Raw genomic sequence first — 16,973 nt, 5'->3', positions numbered from 1 at the left:
AAAAACTTGGATGTAATAAAAGATGCGAATGATATTCGAATTAAAAGAAGTCAGGAAAAGTCAGGAAGACATAGGAAAAAATTCATCTAATAAGTGTAACTAGATTTTTTAATTATCCTTCCTTGGTTGGTTTTCTGCCTACATAAGTTAGAATTTTGATCCTAAATTATGTTATTATTTATATTCAGAATAAATGAAAAGGTCTGTGATTTTGGCGTAACGTCGTTTACTCAACGCTAAAGTCCAATTTTAATTTTGGATTCGATGTAGTTTTAGGAACAAAAGTTAGATTTGGTTAAATGGTCATATAGGTAATAAACCTTAATTTTTAGCTCACATACCATCTTATTATTTGCGTTTTGAGTGGTTAAAAGACACAGAGAAATATTTCAGATTTCTGAGAAATACTTTTTAGATTATGAAATATATATAATATAAAATATTTATATTGGGAAATATTATTATAGATATTAATATTCACTCACCCAGTCACATATACACTTCGAAAAATGGAGCACGAATCACGAAAAACATGAAATGTTAAACAAACGACCCACTAGGACAAACTAAACCACCCTTTATGTTGTGGTTTTGCATAAACCGCAAAAATATTACCTGAAAAGTGAAATCGAAAGTAGAACATCCTGAGTATGATTTTCATGGCATTCCTTCATTCATTCTCTTTGAATTTTATGGTACAATAAAATTTTATTTCACATGGGAATGAGATTTTTTTCATTTAATTAGTATGTCGTTTTGCTTTAGGTAGCAAGGCGGAATGTCTAGATATTTGCTCCGAAGAAATTAGGGACTAGAATATTGAAGTTTAAGAAAATATAAAATAAAATTCAAATCATAGCCCAAAATAGAGGAAAAGAATAAGTAAAAATAAAAACAAAGAAGAATGTGCAACAACAGAATATCGAATATATAGAAGAAAATGTAGAAAGGTATAAAATAGGGTCTCGATAGGAAACTCACTTTTTAAATGTATGCGACAAAAAACATAATACTGGTAAGATGGAAAAAATATTTTAAGATGCTATAACAATGATAATAACGACGCAGAAATAGAAGAAACAGGAGTAAACAAAGGAGGATCCAAAAAAGCGTAGGCCAAGGAGTTGATAAATAATCTAAGAAATAATAAAGCTCTGTAAATATAACACAAGAGTTGAAATCTTTAAATATGACGGAGAAGACTCAATAAAATGTATTCAAGTAGATAAACAGAGTATAGGAACAATACACAAAAAGATGTAACTTATAAGTAATAAAGTACATAAAAGAAGATCAGAAATAGATCAAATATTCATATAAATTTTTGATAAATAGCGAAATTGGGTTCGAGACTCAATGATCGTTTTTTTAATAGGTGTCTATTGATTGAGCTCAACTTAATTCTGATGCCTTTCAATCTTTTCAGATGTTGAGTCATTGCATGGGCTCCTTTTACTATAGCTTTTTCCATTTTTTCCTTTTCTGTGTCTTTTTTTTGTTTCGTGTCATCTGATTCCTCTTTTTGCCATGGTATCTTAGTCTTCCTCGATTTTGTTTTCAATTGCTTACAAAATCAAATTTCCTCATAATGTTATTCTTCCTTGTTTTATTCTCTATTTCCCTTCAGAAATCTCATTTCTATACACCTTATTCTGTTTTTTTCTTGTTGTTTTGTGAGTATCCATGTTTCTGATCCAAATTTCAATATGGTGATGGTTATTTTATTATAAATTTCTATTATTAGTTGTTTCGGTATTTTCTTTTTGGTCTATAAACTATACTTTTATTGCATTGAATGATCTTACAGCTGCTCCAGGCTTCGCATTTATCTTTTGTTTCAGTTTTTCGTCTTGTGTCAATATCTGGTTAAGGTAACTTTTGTTTTTGATTGTTGTAGTTTCATCTTATGTGTTTTCTCCATTTGGCGTTTTATCATTTCCTGTGTTCATTTTATTCACCATCCTCAGTTGACTGTCAATGTATATTTAGCTTTAGTTGAAAATTTTCTCATCTTCTGCCACTATTACTAAGGCATCTGCATATAGCATATCCGGAATCTCTTAGTGTACATCCTTGCTTCACTCATTTTATGATTCCAATATGTTTAATACCTTTTGCCTAATTTCTTTTATAAGCATATTCTTCTTATTCTTCTATATATGATATTGATTCTGTCGAATGCTTTCCCAGTATGAAGTTTGCATTTACTGTTTCTCGGTTTACTCCAAATCCTTAATCAGAATCTTTTGTTTTATTTTGTTCTTCCCTTAGAGCGTTTCTCTTATTATTATTATATAAGTATATCTATATGTTGCCTTTAGAATATCTGTCGATATTTGGTCTATTCCTGGTACTTTCCCAAGCTTAAGATTTCTATTGCCTGTTATATTTATATTATACTTTTCTCATTTTTTTTGGGGTGTATGCTAGATACTCCTGCTTTTTTTTCAGTCTTTTTTCTTTAACCTCGTTTCTGTCCGTTCCTTCTAAAAATCTCGTAAATAATGTCTCCATCTTTCATATAATCTTCGTTTTTAATTTTATTTCCAATATACCGTCTTTTATGTTTATTGTATTTTCCGTAATCTGTGCTTTAGTTGTTCGGTATTTCTTCTATTTTTGTTTATTTTCCTGAGATGCGTATTTTATGGTCTTCCTCCACCAATTCGTTCTTTTGTTCTGCGTGCTAGCCATTCTTGTTGTTTCTCATATTTTTTCTGCTCCATTTAATATCATGTTTCTAAATTTTCCATATTTCCTCCACTGTTTCTTCTTTGTTGGGTTTTTTCTTTTATTATTATCTTGTTTCAATCATAATTTTTCTGTGTTATAAGATTTATTTTTTCTTTTTCATTTTGTGCTTTCAGTCTGTTTGTTATTTTAATATCTACTAAGTCTATCAATTGATATAAATCAAAATTAGTTATTTGAAAAACAAAAAATAACTTCATGTACCTATTAATCGTTAATGTTGACATATGCTTCGTTCATTGTGGAAATATTTCCAGTTGCTGAAAATAATGTAACTATATTTTCAAATAAAGTTTGAAAGTAGAGTAGTTACCTATATGTATACCTATCAAATTATTATTCAAATATGTTCTGCATTATTGATATTGTGAAAAGCACTTCTTTTATAGTATAACTGTTCCAATAATTAGATAATCAAGACATGAATGTACAGAGTACACTCATTTCTTATCTAAACATAGTCCTCTTCTTAATTAAATCCGGTTCTGTTTGTCATCGTCCAAACCAGTCCCTACATCCTCCGCACTCGTTCTAATTACGTTGACATGGGGAGAAAGTGAAGACACCAATAAACTCATAAAATCTAACTTTAAATCCTGAGGCTGCTCCCATGCTGTTATTCCTCCCTGCAAAAAAAAATGTTTTTGGTTATAAATAACCCCACACGACAACATTTTACATGCAGTAATCTTTTAAAAGAGGCGAGGGAGACTGGAAGGGTATTTGTAATTGAACTGAAAATTGGCTTTCGAGTGAAAAGATAATTATAAATAAAATTGATTGATTCGTTTACAAATTATTACTGAGAATCAATTGAAAATTTATTCTATTTATATTAATATTCTATTCCTACTGAAGATTTTGAGAATAAAATGAGAATATTAAGTCAAAAAAATATATACATATTTATATTCATTATTTTCCACATCATTGTAGTTTAATGATTCATTGTGTTTTCATGTACATTATAAGTAGAAACTGTTTGTATACTACCACATTAGAAATATCTTTTATTTCTCCGACAAACTAAGTAATTGTGGTGAGAAATAGTAATAAATAATGTAGATTAAAATGTAGTTGAAGAATTCAGTATCAGCTCTTATAATATATTCCATATAACATAGAAAAACAAGTAAAAACGTCGTCGCATTTTCGGAACGACAGATTATAGCGCACTTTTTAACCGTTAGCAATCACTAAATATTTTAATTTATAGAAGGAAGTTTCCATGAAAAATAAAACAAGAAAAATATCAGCAATTTCATTTATTTAAAAATTATGTCCTCATTATTTCTTGACAATTCGTATAATAATTGTTTTATGAAATAAAAATAACCTCAAATGACATAAATGGATGTCCATTGAAGTCAATCGATGTTATTGTCATTTGATGTGATGTCAAGTGACATCGATTGATGTCGAAAATTCATGTCATTTTAGGTCATTTTGCCAATGGGATCACATTTAGGTTAATTTAATCAATTTTCTCTTAATAATACCCACATCTACAGACAGGGATTAAATGCAAGAAACCCGAGCGCGCTGCATGCTTCTTTTAAGGAGAAATCACAGAGGAATGGACAAAAAAAAGCGCTAAAATCAAACACATTTTAACATAATATGGATTATTTGAGAAATAAGAGAATAGCCACTACTAATCTGGTTACTCTCCAATAGAATTAATGTAAGTCTCAATACACAATAAATCACTGGTATTACTAGAAACGTAGAATAAGTAGGTTGCAATCCCTTAGTTCAGCAGTAATTATTATAGAAGTTGCTTCAACTGCTTATGCCAAAATATTATAATTATTTATTTTTATCACATGCAAGAACAGCATAGAATTAGACCTAGCAATATAGCTTGGCTTCAAAGTCAGCGACGCTAGGTGTTTCTCTGAAACTAGAATCACCAAGGATTTCTCAGGGAAATAGGACCGACAAGGACTCCTCATTCATAATAATAGGAATTAGTATTGTTTTGTTGTTCATTTGTGTTGATATATCAATCTAGTAACAATGATTGACGCAGTGATCTAATTGTAATTATGAACTTAGAAGCAAATGCGATTTCGGAATGAGTATACCAAATTAAGAAGGAAATTGGTACCATAAATTTGTAGCTTCCAACACAAACTCAATGGCATTATCACATATAGAAGGAATAATTTATCAACATTGGTTTTTAGTATTGTGATAGCATTACAAACAAATATGAAAGGTTCATTGCCAAAAAATTTTATTGATTCATACTCAGAAAAAAAATCATAGAAGAAGTTTGCATGTAGCACTACATAAACTACATGAATAAACTGCTCTAGAATCTATGGTGTGTACAATTTTCTTCGTATAATGTCTCACACATACTCGGATTTTCGAAGCCCATGTAGATAAAGCTGTGAAGTGGTTCGTGGAACATTATCAACATGTCACCCAGCTGTTACAGTGAAGAGAGTAAATTATTGTAAAGATCTGCTACCAACAAAAATGTTTCAAAACTATTTCTCATACATTCTCGAAAGTGATCTACGAACAAAAAAGCATCAATAAACTACGGTTTCAAAAGAGATCTCGTACCTAACAGGTGTACTTTCCACTCCAAACTATTGATCAATCTGACGCGCAGAGATAGTAGGCTACTATCAGCCTACTATAGAAGGTAGGTAGAAGGCAACAACGAAGACTCTGAGAATATTAGCGAGATAGTGTTGATGATGCGATGAGGAAGAGATATTTAGAGGATGGTGACTGGGAGGACAGAGATAAATGGAGAAGACGATTGAGAAAAGGGAGACAGCAGCAGCTGTATAAAACCCGTGTATATGCATATATAACAGAGATAAAACGATGATATTGTCTTCATAGCCTTCTCTAAATATAGTATTGATATTCTTAAAAATCAAGGTTGAAAAATTACTTTTCCACTAATTATATATCTACTGTAATCTAACTATTAGGAACAAATACTTACTACATACTGCAGCCTAGAGTCAGTGAGATGGTGTAAGTGATACTATCGAATGTAGGTTTTTAAGAAATTGTGAAAATCAGGTTAAAAAACATTGTAAAGCTCTCTTATTGAATGAATCATTGTTACAAATAGAAAACATGAAAAAAATGTTTCTGGGTGTATTCTGCCTTAAATTACGACATGAAAATGGTTTTTGAACATATATTTCCTATTCTCTTAGCATATTTAGATGGATGTCAAAATTATTTTAGAGTTTCATCAATTCAATTTAACGAATTGTTGTGTTAGTTAATCCTTCTACTAAACGTAATTTTCTATCAAATTCTTCAGCTTACAAAAAAATTTCATTATTATATTATAAGGCATAAAAGATTCTCTTCATTCTTTATAATTTCGGTATTCTAATAAGTCCGCCCTTATATAAAAATTGTATTGATGCGATAATTTTTTTCCAAAACAGGTATTTCTTAACAACATGAGCTATTCTCGAAGTTACGTACTGTGTAGGGTTGTTACAAAACTAAATGTTAAAAATAGTGACCACATACTTATAAAGACACGGAACCTGATAATTTTTTTATTGCTATCAAGACAAAATGTTTGATAAATGTATTCATATAATAAGGCAATAAGCATAAGTGGATTAAAAATAAGAGTATAAAGGGTAACTTCAAAATAACCTATCAAATGCTAACGCATAAATCCTTCGGTTATTCTACATTTCCCAATTCATGGGAAAGTCATTCTCAAAAAGTGATTAGCAGGAACAAATAAATTTCTTAGATTTTCTTTTTGCAAGTTTATTATAAATAGTTGTTTTGTTATTTGACACGCTATTACCGGTATTTCTCAGTTCAGATTATGCGATTTTGTTTTTCATACAATATACTATAGATATATCCAAAAAAATAGTCTCAAAGCGATAAAACCGGACATCCAGCCATACTATTGATGTGAGCTCTTCCAATCCATCTAATCGACTTTGCATGCGGCTTCATTTATTCGAAAAAGCTTTCATTCGATATTTTTATGTCTATCTAAGGAAAATCAAAACATTAGCACATCACATTTTAATGATTAATGAGATAGAGAAATAATACATGCCAGACAACAGTGCAATATGAAAATCATTAAACAGTCAATCAAAGTAACGCTGACAAGTTATAATTTTTAATATGTCTGAAGAATAAAGAACAATACTCAATTATACTCATAGCCATAATAAAATAAATCAGTTACTGATTGAATAAGCCAGTAGTTTTAAATTGATTGGATATTATGAAGAAGACTGTTTCCCAACTCATTGTTTTATTTTTCTTTCTTCTATTTGCAATTCTTCATTTAGGTGAAGGTGTTTATAATTCAACATTGTTTCATTCGAGATAAATAGCGTCGGAGATGTTAGAACTCAAAGGTAGAAAAATTTTCACAATCATTTTTTAAGAAATTCTTACGAGGTACTGGAAATTTCAATACTCTCTTCATTTTTCGAAAAAAAGGAATAGTGGATATGAAAACTGTTATTTCTATACAAACTTTATCAGTAATGTGTAGCTGAAAACCGACTATATAATGGAAGACTGGAAGACATGAGAAAGCCGTAAGCAATCTGATACATTGACGGCTCCAAGATAGCGAAAGACGTACGAGCAGTATTAGAAGGTGAGTTGGGTATATAGCGGGCAGTGAGGGCGGCTCAATGGAGAATGTAGAAAAGTAGATGTAAGGTACAAAGCAAATAAGATGTTAAAAAATGACAGATAGGAACAACAAGTAAGAGGACTGGTAATATTATAAGGAAACGACGTTAAGGAAATCATGTAGAAACATATGAAATTAATAATATGGAAAAAACATGTTTCGCTTTTAGGAATAGAAGTCTAAGAGAGTCTAGTCTGGTACCGTGACCTTCACGTTCTATTTATCTACTTGTACATATAATTTAAAGATGTTTCCATGACTACAAATATGATGATAAGATGACACAACCTTTACAAACATTTTGGAGGTTCGTATTTTATAATACATTATTGTCTCACCTCCTCTGTACGTAGCTACAGTATTTCAATCACTCAAACTAAACAGTTTGCTTTGCCTTGAAGGCTGCGATCTATATCTAGCCAAAAGACTGAAGCCACGCTCCTGTCTTACAGGTTAAGGTTCTTTTATCCACGGGTAAGGAATTCCCTCTGCAGGTTCCGGTCCTGTCAGCTATCAAGTGGCTCCTAACTTTTATCCTCCTTTCACTACTCATTAAGTACCCTGTAGCATTCCACAAACGCCTTAGATTCGGAGCCATTGCTTTGCAGAGGCATTAGTGCCGTTGAACTGCCGGTAGCTATCAATCATCCGATAGAATTTCATTGACTGACTGGCTATTAAAGGAAATCAATAAACATTTTTTGTTGCAGGTAATTTGATTTTTTGTTTTTGTAAAAAGAAAATAAATTTTTTCAAATGGAGCCCATCCATTGCAGAAGTTATGAAGATTATCATATATTTTGTTCATATTCACGCTTTCAATTGAAAATTATTTAACTGTCATGAAAAACCAGTCCAATATCCAAAAGCAGGTACAAGATGTTTTTTCTAGATAATGATGAAAACGGGAAAAAATTAACTAGAAGTGAAAAGCATACGGTTCTTAGTGATTAATTTGTTTTTATAATCTCCATATGATATTATTTATTATTGTTTGCTGATATATGAACAGTTTTATATCACCAAAACTAATAATTAAGCTAATTATTCGGATAGTTATTAAATATTGCAATAAAAAAGTTAAAATACTTCGTTATACTTAATGAACGTTAACGTTATTTTAAATACAATACACAATTTATACAGATTATACCCTCCGATACCTCTTACAGCTGATCTATATAGAGGGGAACATCTTTAGCACCCTTGCATTTTAAATTACCCTGTTGGTTGTTGCAGTATCCCTCGAATTTCGGGTTGGCCGCTCATATGCTTCATTGGCATTTCGAGAACTCCATTTAATCAGTTACGTGTTTATTTTTAGAATTTGTAAGGTCAATGTGGACTTTTTGTTGTGTTTGATGACTGCAAGGACAAAGGATGTAGGACTTGATAGGGGTTTTCTTTGAAAGACATCAGCTTGAAAAGTGAAAGTGTCAAGTTAAATGGAATAAAGTGTCGGTGATGGGTTATAAATTGTGACAAAAAATAAAGGTCTTATATGCAAAGGAGGGGCAGATTTTTTGGTGATAAGGTAGGTTTCGATAATTTTGTCGACTATTTTTGTGTACAGACAGACGTTTTTTAAGTACCACAAAAAAATAATATTTATTCATTTGTATTTTCACTCAATAATTTCCTTTTTTAACGAAGAAATTGAGGTGTTGTTTTATCTACTATAATTGAAGGTAATATAGTTTTCCTTATAAATATCATAATAAGCAATGATCCGATATTCGATCGACAACTTTTTACAAATAGCTTTTAACAAATGGTGAAAACTGAGGGAGAACCGTTAATTCTCAGTTAATGAGATGTTAAAATAAATACTTAACTAAATTATACTAATCAATGGTTTTCGTAATATTTATATTCAACATAAAGGTTGCATTGTTTCAAAATTTGTTTGTATATTGAAATAATAATAGATAATATTCCATGGAGATAAATAATTTGAAACGAGATATTCCAAATTTGAACATAAAAGACTCATTAAATAATACTACATTCAAGTTGTTTGAATACATTGGATAAATTGGAAACTAATACATTTAAATGAAATTTACTTTGAATTCATTCGATATGAATGCAGCATGAGTTTCATCCATTGCAAATCTAGCTGCTTCAGAAAATGAAAATTACATTCCTCACAAATTTCATTCTAAATGTATACAAACAATTTTTACGATACTCAGTAAGTAAATATTTGTAATTACCAATATTCTTTTTTTTTCATGTTCTACACATTTCACTATACTTCCCATATTTGAATATTTCCTAATATCTTAATATACAGAGAAGATTGTGGGATATTGGTAAATCAATAATTTGGAGGAATAACGCAGGAAAACACAGAGTAACTAGATATGAACGTATTGATCCAGAAATATTTTTGAGTATCCGTCGATGAATGAAAAGTTTTGTTCTTTCTTCTTCTTTCGAATTTCCTCCCCTTCAAGCATTAGAGCAACAAGAGTATCCTATGCTAGGATTTGCTAATTGGTTGGAATAATTTACAACGGTTTTCTAAAAGGATTTCTCAACAAACTGTTGAAATTTCATTGCAAATGTTATATTGTTTAAAGAAACATGAATTGTTATTGACAGACTACACTTTTCGCCTATTATAAATCATCTAATCTAAACCCTATCTTTCAAACGGCTACATGTAACTCTTAATTTAAAAAACCAATGCTGGATCGGAAGAGAAAATGATAGGAATAATTAGTAGTGAACACACTGTATACACTTACTTATATCTACACAAGCTTTTCAATAATCAAGTTATTAACTTCAAAGACTGAAAGTAAACTGAAGACGATAACTTATTCATCAAAACGCGCGTCAAAGATTGGGGCTGCTATAGCAATTAATAAGTTGCAGGACAATATAGAAAAGAAACTCCTCATCCATATTAAATTTAATATATATGAGTTATCATAGAGAGAAAGAGAAATGCTTTATTGTCAAAAAATTGTTACAATTTGTAGACAAAACCTCGTAAAAACTTAAAAACAAACATAAAAATAAACAAATGAAATAAAATGTGAATATACAGAAAAAAACCACAATAAGTAACAAAATTATAGGTAATAGTAGTTGGTAATATTTAATAAGTCCATAGCAAAAATTAAACCAGTATGCAGCATGACAGTAATTAAATATTATTATTAGTCGTTTACAAAGTAGAGGGCAGTTTCCAGTAAATATGCTCTCAAATTATTGCGGAATGCAGGATAAGATGATATCGATTTGATTTCAATTGGCAAGTGATTGTGCATTTTGTTGCATTGTAAAATATTGAGCACTTAACTAATTCTGAACGTGGAGTAGGTTGATAAAGGTCGTGCTCCGCGTTCCTGAGTGGATAGCCGTGCAACGATCTTTTTGAAATTGGAGTAGCGTGCTTAAGAATTAGGCAAATGTATTCAAAGGTTAATTAGGAAGAGAGAGTCAGATTTTTAATATTTTAAAGAAGTCCCTGCAGTGAGCCTTGCTGTTTAGTCCGAGTAAATATCTAACAGTTCTCTTTTGTAGTTTGTGGATTCGCTCAAATTAAGTCGCACCACACGTAACCCAGAAGGAAATGGCATACCTGAGACTCAATAAGGGCATAATAAACTGTTGAAGAGGTGGATAAATTCAGTTCTTTGTAAACTGATCTCGCGAAACAGGAGGAACTTAATTTGTTAGTTAAGGCGGGATTATGTAACTTCCATTTCAAGGAGTTGTCCACAACAAGCTCTAAGAATTTTACAGATTCAACGACGTCAATGTTGGTGTTGTTTAATAAAAAAGGCTGCAATGTATTTTTATATGATAAAACTTTGATTTTAGAAACGTGGAAACAGAAAAGATTAGAATCGCACCATGATATAAGGGTGATTGGGTCACTAGATATGGTCCTATGAAGTACCGTAAAATCAGGTTTGCTCCAAGAGAAACTAGTCTAAAAATAGATATATTTCACCACTGACGTCTAGATAGACGATGCCAGACAAAGGAAACAAAATAGGGCCTAGGCCTTACAAACTGACTTCTGTTGGTAAAGTATGACTTAAACCATGCGAGAGGTGCTCCCCTGAAACCGTAGTACTGCAATTTGTTGATTAAAATATTATGATTAACATAATCGAAAGCCTTAGAAAAATCACAAAAAGTGTGTGGAGTGAGTGATGGCTGTTTAGGCTAGAGTACACATTATTAAGATGGGAGAATTTAACATCATTTGTGAATTTCTTACTTAAAACCCAAACTGATGAGATAAATTTCTTTCATGTATAATAATTCAATAATTCAAATGAATTATGATAAAATCGTATTGCAGCTTCTTTGTCAAAGCCAAATATTTCGAAAATAATTGACTATAACCTAATGAAAAGTATTTAGTCAATATAGCAATTAATATGGGCTAGAAGAAACCGCACCTTATTGATGTATGCTATTTCATGAGATTTTCGTTAAACATTTGTATATTCGATAGTATTCAATCACTAGCTTAATCTTAAAATTAAAAAAGGATACCAGGAATTTTCTTGATTCATATTAAAACAATTTTTTTACTCATTTCACATTAAATTTATAATCCTTGTTGAATCTCATTGAAGTTTCATGGTTACTTTGTTTTTAAGCTTCATTTAAAATGGTGATTAACTGGCAACTTTTCTATTTCTCTTTATAATTTTATAACGTAGGTATAGGATATTTCGGTAGTATTTTTTTGATACTTATATAGAAAGAAGTTATATACCTTTATTGACAGGTAGCATTTATCTTAATCTATAGAATGTTCAAGACATACATGTTATTCCTTAAAAGTATATAAAGATAAAGCTAAAGGAAAAATGTAGGTTTCACATAAAATAGATATTAAATAGTATTGAGGCTGATTTTTTTAGAATTTTTAAGCATAAGTGTTTTATGGAAATTATTGAAAATTATCGAGACAGTGTATTTTACTCATCCGACAATCAACCTGCATTTATTAAAAGTTGGATTCAGCGTGATTTTTTTCAGATAATAATTTAAACAGAAAGAATTTATAAAGTTTCAAATTCCTTATTTGCATAGAAATACAAATTCAATTAAAAAGAAAGGCACATAACAAATACATTGTAATCTATTTAGTGCAATAACTAAATTACTATTAAATAACGAGACTTATACTGTAAAATATTTTATTGAGAGTTTATACATTTCTACATAGTACCTACGTACCTCTAACATTATAACGCTCTTTGCTGGAATGTTAGTGATCAGTTTCTTTGCAGCTTCTACGTAAATTTTATCTTTGGAAATAGATCAAAATCTCATAGTACAAGATTTGGAGATTACGATAGATGTTTTAGCGATAAGATGTTGAGCTTAGCTAGGAACCTTTGAGCAGAGAATGAGGCATTTCTTGGTAAAAAGCTCATCGTTTTTACCTTATCATTTGCTCTGAACTTCTACTTTTTCTCTCGTTACTAACCGAAGAAATTATAAGGAATTTTGAGTTTTTTCTATTGAAGTACCACCCGATCTTCTTGAGGTTCAAATTTTTTGACTAGGTAACATTACATATGAAAAAATTAGTACTTGTATCTCCTGCTATTTAGGATGAGTTTTTTTCTATCGAACTTTGTATATATGAACATTTTAGCACTTGTTGTAAACATTGATGAATACAAATTATTTTGGCTAATTTCACTAATTTATTTGCAATTGGTGCCGTAAGCAATCATACTTTTATGTAAAGATATATACATAGGTAAATGTTTTAATTATCTATGTTTTGTAAAACACAAAGGTACTATTTTATTTTCATGTCACATAACAAAATATATTCAGCTCTCCGTCGCTCCGTGTGTAGGCGATAAATTCGTTTTGAAAACACGATAAATGTAAATATTCATGGCGAAAAGTACTAAAATATGAAAACCTTGGAGGAAATTTACACTACTTTAATGCTCCACAAACGTGCTTTCGTATACGACTTGTTTCTGTACTTACTACGTTCAAACGTGAAATTATCGTGTTGTTTGCTGTAGGAAATTATTGCAAGATGTTAGTGAATTCAACATGATTATAAGTTTAATGAGAGTAGTTACAAGTAAGCTGAAATACCCCCATATTTTCACATAACAGATTTGTACTATCACTTGACAATTTGCTTCGATTACAATCTATTGCATTAGTAAATCAAAATACAGTTACTGGCATATCATAAAATGTGTACCGGAAAATAAAAGTAAAAAACGACGTGTATAAACCATTTCAATAAATTATCTAGTTCTATATCTAATTAATATCGTAAAAGCATAGCACAGATCATTTGGCTAACCAAAATTTTTTTTCAGACTATAATTTTTTATGCATAGAAATGAGTTTTGTCTGATAATTCAATTTCAAGTGATGTTTACTCATCGCTCATGACAGCGGAGCGCAATTCAATTGATTGGCCGTGAAATTAAAAAAAAATGACTCTCAAAACGCTTATAAGGTGCAGTTCTCTTCGTTTTTATTATAATGTATTCGTAAAAAATTAATTATATATCCTATGCAACACGAAAATTACAATATTTTAATTCCCTCAGAATTATTTTCCTTAGGCATATTTTGCTGTTAGATTTGATTGACGGTTCATGAAATGGATTCTAAAAAAGTATTTGCTATAATAATAATTTTAGCAACTATTGAATGGTCAGATTTTAAAAATTCTTATCCCTTGTATTATCGACGAGTAAATATTAACATTTGATTTTCCACAATTATTCGAAATGTATATTGACTGACTTTTTTATTGCAGAAGTTATCCGGAAACCATATATTCGAAGTTAGGTGAGTCTGAAACAAAATACTATGCATTTTTCAAGGAAGATGCGGATTTATTATGAAAAATTATAAAAAGAATTGGATTTGTTCTAAACATCAACAGACAATATAAAAATTTGAATATAGTTTCCGACATTTGGTCTTATTAGAGAAATCCGAGTTTGAATCACTTTTTCGAGCAATGTAATTCATATTTATATCATGAATAGCACGAAAATATTGGTCAGTATGAAACTGTTATCAAGTAGCCCCACAGAAAACAATCGAAACAACATTAGAAGACAATTAACAAGTTCATTTGACAATATCAAGGTATGAGCAGATCCTCATGTCATTAGATCTTTCAAGTTGTGAAAGCTTCGATTACAAAAATAGATTGATGTAGGTGGTTATTGTTTTGACTATGATTAATTTTTTTTCCTAAAAAGACTTATAGTTTTTTTGTACTATCTCAAAAAACGTAGCGTCACCTATGTGGGTTGCTACTAATATTTTGAGATAAAGCAAAACTGATGTGATACGTCAAATGTGACATTACCATCATAGAGTTTTACATCTTTAATGGTGAACGTGTCGTCATTTGAGTGCTATTTATTCGCGTTGAATACCACATACGTTCACAACCGGTCAAAAAAATCTCGTGTCAATTGGTGCAAAGATACTCTGAAAAAATTCAATCCCGATGCTTCAAAAGACGTTTATAGTATCGCGACAGGCGACGAATCATGGATCTATGCATATGAACCCAAAATTAGACAACAATCGGCTGTACAGGTCTTTCAGGACGAAGGCAAATCCAACAAAAGTTGGTCGTGCACTTCGAAGCATATGGTCACCTGTTTGTTCGGAATAGTTGAACGTGCCGCCGCCACCGTTTCATCAGAACAAAGTTAACGATCAATTCTGAATAGTGTATCAGCATTTTTTTGGAGAAGTGTTTGAACAAATCAAAAAACCAATCGCAAAAGACGAATCATTATCCACCACGACAATGCGAACACTCACGCATCAGTTAAAACAAACAAGTTTTTAAGCAGTCAGAAAATCGATTCCACCGTACAGCCCTTGTTTGGCATCCAATAATTTCTCCTAATTCTCGAAAATAAAAAATAAATTGCGAGATTAACGTTTTTCTACACCCACAGAAGCAGTTGATACGCTTAAATCATATGTTTAGTGCTATATCCAATTATGAACTTTTGATTTTATTTATCTATCTTAAAACTTAAGTAGTAACCCTCGTATTCATATGAATATGACTTAACGTCTATCGTTTTAAGTTAATAGCAAAGGGGTTAATCTTTGCGTTTCGGTAAATATCTTCAATTGTAATTACATGGATTATTAATTTTTTAGAGTCTCAATTTGAATATATCTTATCCTTTCCATCAAACTGGCATTGGATGAGAGTGAAATATTTCAAATCTTACTTTCATTTTTCATGTATTCAAATGCGTTGAGTACTATAAATATATTCGCAGTACTGTATACTCCACAGTTTTAAGCATATTATCTAAAACATATTCTTTGTTAATCAAACACAATTAATGTTTCTTCGATGTAGGTTTCATCAAAATAAATATTACGACTTAACAAATAATCTTGTCGTCTATGATAACTGAGTTGTATAATATAATTTCTGCTCTAATATCCTGATAGTCCAAATTTGGATCTTTAAAACAAAAGCGTATTTGAAATCCAACCAAATCAATTCAGCATGAATTATCGTTATACCTTGTCCTATATTAGATGATGCTTCTGTTCGTCATTAGTATTAAATCATATTTATTCAAGGTAGATAATTTCCACTTCTCTACTTTTTATTTCCAACAAATAACTATGTTCCTCCATTCTCAGACAGTGTATCTCCTTTATTGCATATTTTTTATCGATAATAAGTATTTAAAACCAATCTGCAAAAAAATTATCCACATACTTATATTGATATTTTTCTAATACAATGAAAGGTAGATATGTAGTATTCTTCCAATAATATTTTCTCAAATAACTCATTCAATTATATCCGTATTGGCATCCCTGCTTTTAACTTTTATTTGGTAACGAACATTAACAGTATCCGTTGTAGACGAAGATGTTTTGAAATTAATTTACTTATTGAAATTGTACATTATATTATATAAATTAATGAGAAAATGTTTCATTCTGCTTAATTTTATAATGTTATTGACTCATACTTGATCACTTGTTTCAATTTACTGATATGCTAAAATATACTTTATGCATAACTGAAATGTGATCATAAAAATAATCTCTACCCACGATCTGATATTCTCAAGGCTTTCAAAAATATCACAGTATGCGACTTATCAAAGAACTTGATATATCAATATCAAGTTGAGAGTGGCTGGACCGTAAATATTACCAGAATATAATTTATGGTTCACCTGTATAAAACGCAAAGCCGACATTTTCTCAGTAATGTATTACCTTGTTCGTCCGCCATCAGACCATCACGCTTTTTTACTTTCTGTTTCTTTTCAACATTAACGAACTTGCCATGCTTTGAGTAAAATATGTGAAGAGATGTTACTCGAACACGAACAGGATTGGACTGTATTTCATGTCACGAATCATCCTTGAATAATACAAAGAGACGTAGGCATATCTTATATAATATAAAGAAGTATGCATTACACTGGTCAACGGTGGTTTTGTTGCCCCTGATATAAGATATATTTTGGATATATTAATGGTTACAATTGGAACCATCAATGAT

This window comes from Diorhabda sublineata, chromosome 4 (genome assembly GCF_026230105.1).
Source record: "Diorhabda sublineata isolate icDioSubl1.1 chromosome 4, icDioSubl1.1, whole genome shotgun sequence".
Lineage (NCBI taxonomy): Eukaryota > Metazoa > Arthropoda > Insecta > Coleoptera > Chrysomelidae > Diorhabda > Diorhabda sublineata.
Note: the sequence above shows the minus strand (reverse complement) of the source record.